This window comes from Rattus norvegicus, chromosome 4, assembly GCF_036323735.1.
Source record: "Rattus norvegicus strain BN/NHsdMcwi chromosome 4, GRCr8, whole genome shotgun sequence".
NCBI lineage: Eukaryota > Metazoa > Chordata > Mammalia > Rodentia > Muridae > Rattus > Rattus norvegicus.
The window spans coordinates 60,814,229-60,823,126 of record NC_086022.1 but is presented as its reverse complement, the minus strand read 5'-3'; positions in this window follow the sequence as shown (position 1 = coordinate 60,823,126).

The following is an 8,898-nucleotide window of genomic DNA, read 5'->3' as shown; positions in this document are numbered from 1 at the left end:
GCAGATGAACAGCAATGAGAAGACTTCCAGGGCAAGCCACAGAACCTCTCTGTACTGAGGATTTTGGTTTGAGCGCCATGAGACAAAGCCACGGGCTTTACAACAGCCACGGGCACAAACCGAAGGCCTTCCGAGGTTGTATGTTTGGATTGCTATAAACCCCAGTATTAGAAGTCCCATTCTTAATACCTAGCTTCCCAAAAGACACAAGTGTTCTTCCACCTGGGTTTCTACTGTGGTTACCGGTCCACTTTCTTTAAGTTTTATTTTTTCTTTTCTTCTTTTAAGTTTTTAAAGAAAAAAAATGACACCCTGGAATTTTGAGAGGAGACACCCTGAATTCCATTTCCCCAACGTTGATTTTCTTTGGAGTTTTGCTCATTCCGAGAAGCTGCGGAGAAAGAATACTGCGCTGAATCAGACTTGGGCTTTTGTCTCCAAGAGGCTGTCCGCCTTTAATAAAGTTACATAACTGCCCTTTGCCTTACTTTTCCCAAGTATAAAATGGAGGGGTGAAGCCAGATGAACTTTAAAAATCTCTCAACTCCAACAGGAGGTGATTCTGTCTCTCAGCTACTTTTCTGGGCTTTCACAACCCTTGTAGGGAAATGGAGGTATCAAGCAATGTTGATATGGGTCATTAACTCCTTATACTACATCCGGAGAAAACACTTCGCACACAGTGAGTCTGTAATGGAAAGGTTGTAATTAAAAACTTGAGAAATCCCCCAGGTAGCTACCAAGGTTACCAAGAGCTATACAAATCGGTACCTTACTACTTGCATGGTAGTTCCATATACAAGTGAAGTGTTATAAGTAATATATTAAATCTGATATGGTCCGTCTAATCTTCGTTGAACCGTCGTTCACAATGTAAACATGAGATTGTTCCATCAGGGGAAACTTCCCACACTGTATTTATAATTCTGTTAAGGTTTCTCTATAAGGAAAAGGACATACAAAGGAGGAGAGTGGACGTTCTAGCTAATGGATCCGATGAGCAGAGACAGGTCAGGGTACAAGTCTAAAAGCTACCTGCCAAGATGAACAGTAAGTCCTGCCTCTCTTCCATTCCCCCCCCCCACGGCATGTAACCTGGCGCGACCTTTCTGAAGGGCAATTTGACAATACTCATAGGAGCTTAAAAGTGTTCCTCCCATTGCGTTAGGACACTACTCTTAGAGAAATATGTACTAAGTCCATAGACAGGTCTGGAGATGTAGCTCAGTTGGTGGAATACTTGCCTAGCATGCACAAAGCCTTGGGTTCAATCCTTAGCATGGCATAAACCAGGTGTGGTAGCACACATCTATAATCCCATGGCTATAGAAGTAGAGGCAGGAGGAACAGAAATTCGAAGTCATCATTGGCTATAAAGAAATACATAAGATGTTAGCCCGAAATACATAAGATGCTGTTCATGATAGTGATGGTGATGGTTGTGGTGATGATGGTGGTGATAATGGTGGTGGTGATGGTGGTGGTGATGGTGGTGGTGATAGTGGTGGTGGTGATGGTGATGGTGATGATGATGGTGGTAGTGGTGGTGGTGATGGTGGTAGTGGTGGTGATAATGGTGTTGGTGGTGATGGTGGTGGTGACCGTGGAGGAGGTGGTGGTGGTGGTGATGGTGGTGGTAGTGATGGTGGTGGTGATAGTGGTGGTGATGATGGTGACGATGGTGGTGGTGGTGGTGGTGGTGATATTACTTCCAGGCATCATTACATACATCTTTAAAGAACTGGGACTGGAGTCTTTAATTCCAGGACTCAGGAGGCATAGACAGAGTGAGAGGGATCTCTGTGAGTTCAAGGTCAATCTGGTTTGCATAGTGAGTTCCAGTATAGCCAGGATGACATGGTGAGACTCTGCCTCAAAAAGAATTAGAAACTGAACCTGGAGAGATGGCTCAGCACGTTGGAGCATTTGCCGTTCTTGCAAAGAGAAAACGTTCAGCTTCCTGAAAGGCATCCATGTTGTGTGGCTCACTGCTGCCTATAACTCCAGCCCCAGGGCAACTGACAATTCTCTTCCAGTCTCCATGGAAACCAGCGTGTGTGTGTGTGTGTGTGTGTGTGTGTGTGTGTTGTGTGTGTGTACACGTACACATATATGTATATTAAAAAATAAGGAAGACGGGGTTGGGGATTTAGCTCAGTGGTAGAGCGCTTGCCTAGGAATCACAAGGCCCTGGGTTCGGTCCCCAGCTCCGAAAAAAAAGAACCCCCCCCAAAAAAAAGGAAGACAGTCAACGTGAACCTCTACCTCCACACATACAGACATATGAACACATACACTACACACATGAGAAAGAATCAGAAGCCATTTACACCACCAAGTGAAATAGTTAAGAGATCGATGATAAACACATACTAAATATGTGTATATATGGAAATATTCACAGTGTATGTACTTAATGAATATGCAGACTCTTTCCTAGATCAGAACTGGATCACCGTGTAGATGGCAGAGGTACTTGCTGCTAATGGCTTAGCATCTGGGTCTTGTCAATGAACAGAGGAGCTGGGATATCTCTCTCACAGACAAACGCATCACTGCTGTATCTCAGAAGCATCAATTAAAACCAGGGTTGTGAATTTTACCTAATTTTCTCTATGTTATAGCTATGTTACCTTTCCCATATTAGTCAAGATTCTCGAACTATAGTCAGGGAAAAGAAAGTTGGTCTCAACTCCAGATCTCAAAGAATTTCCTACCCCAGCTTCTTGAGTAGCTACAGATGTGTGCCTCCATGCCTGGCATCGCTCTGTTGTTTTACCTATAATTTGCCCTAGAAGTTATTCTATAATGTGTATATCTAAAGATCTCCTATTCCATTTATGGCTTTCATGAACTCCATTGTGTGGATATACCACATCCTGTTCAGCTATTCTTTCTAGTACCCCCCACCAAGGTCTCTCCCTCCCTCCCTTTCTGAGTTGTGTGTCTCTCTGTGTGTGCTCACATGCATGCATACTCCACACTCTCACACACGCAAAGCCAAAGAAACATTTGAACCGGTCTCAACCTGTGCACCTTCTTTGTGTCCTGATTCAAGATCAAATATTACTGAAATAACTGGCAATTGGAACAATGATTATTGCATACTTCTAAAGAACTACTCGCCCAAGTTCAATAATGATTATGTTTTATAAAGTCTCTACCCTTTAAGGATCTGGATTGTATTACTTATGGATAAAATGACACAGCACCTGGAGTTAGCTTCACAGTAACAGGAGTAGGGCTGGGAATTCATGTCAGGGTCAGAATGCTTGCCAGGTATGACCGAGGCCTTGGTTTTGTTCCCTGGCACCACAGATACAAAAATAATCAGGGAAGTAGAGGAGATTTTGACATGCTCGCCATTACCCTCTCTAGCAATGTTGGTTTATGTTCTTAAATTTTCTATAATAAAGTGTGAGCACACATATGTCATGAATATTGTCGAATGCATATCTGATATGTGCAGGTGAGTCTATTTGTGTGTGCGTTTGTGTGCGTGCGTGCGTGCGTGTGTGTGTGTGTGTGTGTGTGTGTATGTGTGTGTGTGTGTGTGTGTGTGTGTGTATTGTGGCTCACATTTTAGGATGTCTAGGTAGGAGGATTGCAGTGAAATCTAGGCCACCCTAGATTAGAGAGTGAGAACTTATTTTCCCCGGTAAGGAAACAATAAAAGAATGTTAATGGTGACAAAACGTGTGTCACGAAATTTTGAGGATTTGGTGATCATATTTTCTTGTCTTTTATTTCAACTGTATACTCAATATATATCTTATGATGCATGGTTTTCTTTATTTTCTTCCCCCTGTGGTGTTTGGAGGTTGGACCTAAAGATTTCATACAGGCTGAGCACACATGAGCCAACCCTCAACTCTGCACATATTCCTGATAATCACGAAAACTTTATTTTAAAAGATAGGTGCTTTAATTAACAATATCACTTATGCAGTTCAGCTGGAGTTCACTTCTGATGAAATGGTACAGTGACCTGGACTCTTTATATATGATGGAGCAGGGTAAGTCCCTCAGTATCTCAGTGTATATAGTTTTCTGTAGGTATAGATAACCATTTATGAAAATGTAGCTCTAATGTAAAGTTTGGGGTTAGTGACTCTGTCATTTGTTGTAACAGGATCATCTCAGAGGTACGGTCTGAGAGCAAACAGCTAGCTGGGTTTTTTTTCCTCCTTCTTATATAACACAAAAACGACAGATCCGTTTGGCACCTACCTTTCTCCTCCAAAGCCTCCCCTACACTGGAATCCTGCTCCTCAGATTTCAGTCAGATAGCTGACAGAGGAGGAAAGGTTTCTTAGCGAAAGTTCATGCGTTTTACTCCTACACTGGATTCTGACAGCTTGGGAGAGTCTTCCCTTCAGACCTCAGGGGGAAGGCCTCTCTTTCCTGTTATCCATCCGATACCCAGTGAGGGCAAGCTGTTATCACACTGAATCACATTAAGAAACACAGGCAAGCACAGGAGAAGTGATGAAATCAGAGGCTGTTAATGGATATTTTTAGTGTGTTGGTAATCCACAGCAGACCACATTGTTAGTCACTTGATAAGGCCATTAAAAAAAAAATCAGTCCTCTAAGATCAATAAAAAATGTAAAACCAGATAACTTTACAAAAACAAACCCATTTTGTAATTATACGTATAGTTGCATCTTCTAAACACTTAATACTTCGACAACTAGGCAGCTATTTCAAAATTATTTCGAAATAGACATCTTATTCATTTAATTTCCCCTCTGCTTTTTGCCCATCATTTTCTCCTAAATAAATCATTATGAAATATGTTGGGAATTATATGGACGGATGATTATTGAAGAATAGTGTTTGCATGTAGGCACAGGAATAAAGTCAGAGGCAGATGTAGCCATGGCCCTGAGAGGGAAACTTTCTGGCTAACAAGTATCTAGAGGCAGACAGATAACGCTGAGGTGGGTTCCCTGCCTGTCTGGGCTCCTCTGACTCATCTCGCTACACTTAGATCTATGCTCCAAGCTTTCTCTGCTAGGCATTTTCACACATAATCCCAGCCACTTAATAATGAGCATAACAACCTTGTGAAATCATCGTTTTAGAAAAAAGTTAGGCTCACCCATTAAGAGCATGCACTGATCTTGTAGATGACCAGAGTTCAGTTCCCAGCACCCATATCAGGTGGCTCACAACCACTTGTAATTCTAGCACCAAGAGATCCACCTCCCTCTTCTGGCCAACTCAGGTGACTGTATTAACCTGCACAGACCCATGCACAGACATGTGGTTAAAAATAACATAAAATCTTTAAGAAGAAAACCCCCCCCAAAAAAAACCAGAAACTAGGCTAAGGGGCTGGATATACAGTTCAGACAAGAAATCCATGCCTACCATACTCAAGGTCCTGAGTTCAATCCCAGCGTCACAAACAATCAAAAAAAAAAATCCAGATTAAATTGCTTGTTAAAGGTCACGTAATAATCTAGCTATTCCAAGTCTTACAAAATCAGTTTCAAGTTATAAACAACGGCAACAGGCAATGACTGCCACTGTCTGGAGCATCTAGGACCTAGCCTTGAGCTGGACAATATGTCAAGTCAACCGTATGGCTGGTATCTACCTTGGGCTCCTCCACCCCTTGGAAGATGTACAAAATGTTGACACTGACCAGTGCAGAGACAGAGCCAGCTGACGTGGAGTCTCCCTCTGCAAACAGACCCCAGAATCAGGCATCACTGAGGAGAGAGGAAACAGCTGCTCCCTTTCCGCCCGGATGTTAATAAAATTAAGGGAGTGTGTGCAGCTTAAGTCTGGGAATAGACAACATTTTTGATTTGGTGACAAACTAGAAGTCAACGGAAGAAAGTTGAATCTTGACATCCTTCCAGCATGGGTCACTTGTTCCAACCCAGTGGGCTCAACATTTGGAATTAGAAACCTCAACTTTAGCAAATTATAGGTTTGAAATACTGGAAGTTCTAATTAGACGTACATCCCGAATGCCAGGAGAGCCCATTCTGCTCATTTACTCTCGGCTTTATGAAAAGCTATTTCTTTGGAATGTGGTCTCGTTAAAGCAATTTACCTTCAGTTATAAAGAATGGGATATGCAAGAAAATAATTTTCCAAGTTTTACTGACTGAGTGATAAAATGAAAAGAAAATATTTATAAGAACATAGATCCTTGGTAATTAAAAAAAAATAATTCCTTTGAATGCTAAACGTTAAATCCAACGAGACATTTAAGTCTACTTTCCCAAACAGTTCCCAGTTCTTGCTACTAACCTTACAGGGGCATCCTAAGAAGCGCGCACCCACTGCGCATCACATGGCTGAGCGCTGCTATAAGCTTACATGGGAGTTCTAACCGGAGGATTTATGCGGACACAAACACAGGTTAAGTAACACCTCGAAAGCAGACTTAAATTGGAAGGGCATTACGAAGAAACAGGAGCAACCAAACTAAAGCATGAGGAGACTCTCTCACCGCGGAACAAATGTTCCAGGGACTGGAAGCCCAGAAGACAGATATCCACGGAAGGCCAAAAACTGCTCTACTAGGTCCCTATACCGGAGACAAACAGACCCCAAGCCCCACCCACCTGCAAGGGAAGAATACATTGACCTTTAGCTGCTCCACCGCTGACCGCAGAAACCCATGCGGCAGCCCATTTTGAAATTACCAAATCTCCAAAAATTACAGGAGATGGGTAGCTTACAAACACAATCGCTTTGATCACATAGGTCAAGCCTGCATCAGCATAAGCGGTAATTATCAACGAAGGGGTCACCTACTTCATTCATTTAATAACCCATTCTCAGTCAGATTTGCCACAGCTCCAGCCCAACTCAATTAGGAGGCACAAGAATATTGGATTGAACCATTTTCCGGTGTAACAAGGCTTGGACAATTTAAGCAATTAAGTGTTCTATTCCTCCTCTGCTAATTTATGAGGTATTCAATGTAACTAGTTTTATTTGTAAAACCTTACATTTTATTCTCTTTTTTCTAGAAAAGAATTTAAATTGTATTTCAAAGGGGAAGGGCTGGTGACCAGTTGCTAGGAACTGCAAGTCCTATCCTCTGCTACCGAGACTCCAGCCTCACGGACAAGCTGTTTTTTTTTTTTTTTTTTTGGTTCTTTTTTTCGGAGCTGGGGACAAGCTGGTTTTTGTTGCTGTTAAAAGTCCCGCACACCTAAAACCCAGAAAGTCTAAACCAGTGGCTCTCAGTGGCAAGTTGAATGACCCTGTACAGGTGTAAAATATTAGATATCTTGCACATTAGATAGTTACCTTATAATTCATAACAGTAGCCAAATTACACTTACGTAGTAACATTGAAAATAATTTTATGATGGGGGGGGGGTCACCACAACACGAAGAACCATATTAAAGGGTTGCAGAATGAGAAAGGTTGAGAACCACTGGTCTAAACCATGTTGGTGACTGTGTTAAAGCACATAATAGATTTCACCATGAGGCTCCCGGACCATCCTGGATACAGGATCTGCATAACCCCTGGGTATGGATGGGACCATTTCTTCTCATTTGGATGCAACATCTGCCAAAGAACAAGGTTATATGAAAGAAAGCAACTTGGACTCAGAGAACAGTTGTGTGGGTGCCAGCTCTTGGTGGTGGTGGTGGTGGTGATGGTGGCAGAGATGGTGATGGTGGTGATGGTGGTGGTAATGGTGGTGATGGTGGTGGTGGTGGTAGTGGTGATAGTGGTGAGGGTGGTGGTGATGGTGGTGATGGTGGTGGTGGTGATGGTGGTGGTGGTGGTGGTGGTGATGGTGGTGGTGGCAGAGATGGTGATGGTGGTGATGGTGGTGGTAATGGTGGTGATGGTAGTGGTGGTGGTAGTGGTGATGGTGGTGGTGGTGGTGGTGGTGGTGATGGTGGTGGTGATGGTGGTGATGGTGGTAATGGTGATGGTGGTGGTGGTGATGGTGGTGGTGGTGATGGTGGTGGTGGTGATGGTGGTGGTGGTGATGGTGGTGATGGTGACGGTGATGATGGTGGTGGTAATGGTGGTGATGGTGGTGGTAGTGGTGGTGGTTATGGTGGTGATGGTGGTGGTGGTGGTGATGGTGGTGGTGGTATGGTGGTGGTGATGGTGGTGGTGGTGATGGTGGTGGTGGTGATGGTGGTGGTGATGGTGGTGGTGGTGGTGATGGTGGTGATGGTGACGGTGATGATGGTGGTGGTGGTGGTGGTGGTGGTTGTGGTGGTGGTGTATGTGTATTAGTGAAGATAACTCAGTACAGCAGGCCAGCATGTTTGCTAATGTTCATTGCATAGGCATGAACCCCGGTTTTCTACCCTGAAGCTGTGTTACTCTGGGCAAGTTATCTCAAGATAACTATCTCAAGATCGTGCCTCAGTTCCTCTCTGTTGTTAAATGTCAGTGCTGTCAAGGACACACATGCACACTGCCACTGCCTCTCGCCACTACCCCCAAAGCACCTGTTATACTGTACCACGAGGATCTGCTTTACCTGTCCATCTCTGCACCACTCTCACCCCATACTAACAGCTTACCCTCCCAACCACCTATACATCCCCAACCCATTGAACGCACCTGGGCCTGAATAGACACTCAACACACAATTGTTTAAATAGCTATTGTCAAAAATAATTGAGCAAGAATTCTCAAACCCTTTACTAGGCATCACTACATCCATCTCTTGCCATCAGAGAACCACCCAGAAAGGACTTGTTTTCCTTCTTGTAGAACATACTATGATGCCATTTCAGATGCACTGAAAGCTTATGTGGTTTCTTCTTTTCTAAGAAGAAAGACTTTATGGAGCACCTACGAAAGCCAAGGCATTTATTCCTTCCTGTAGTTGTCCATTTGATGGCTAAGAGAATATAATTTCTGGTGAATCCCAAGGTGCTAAAAC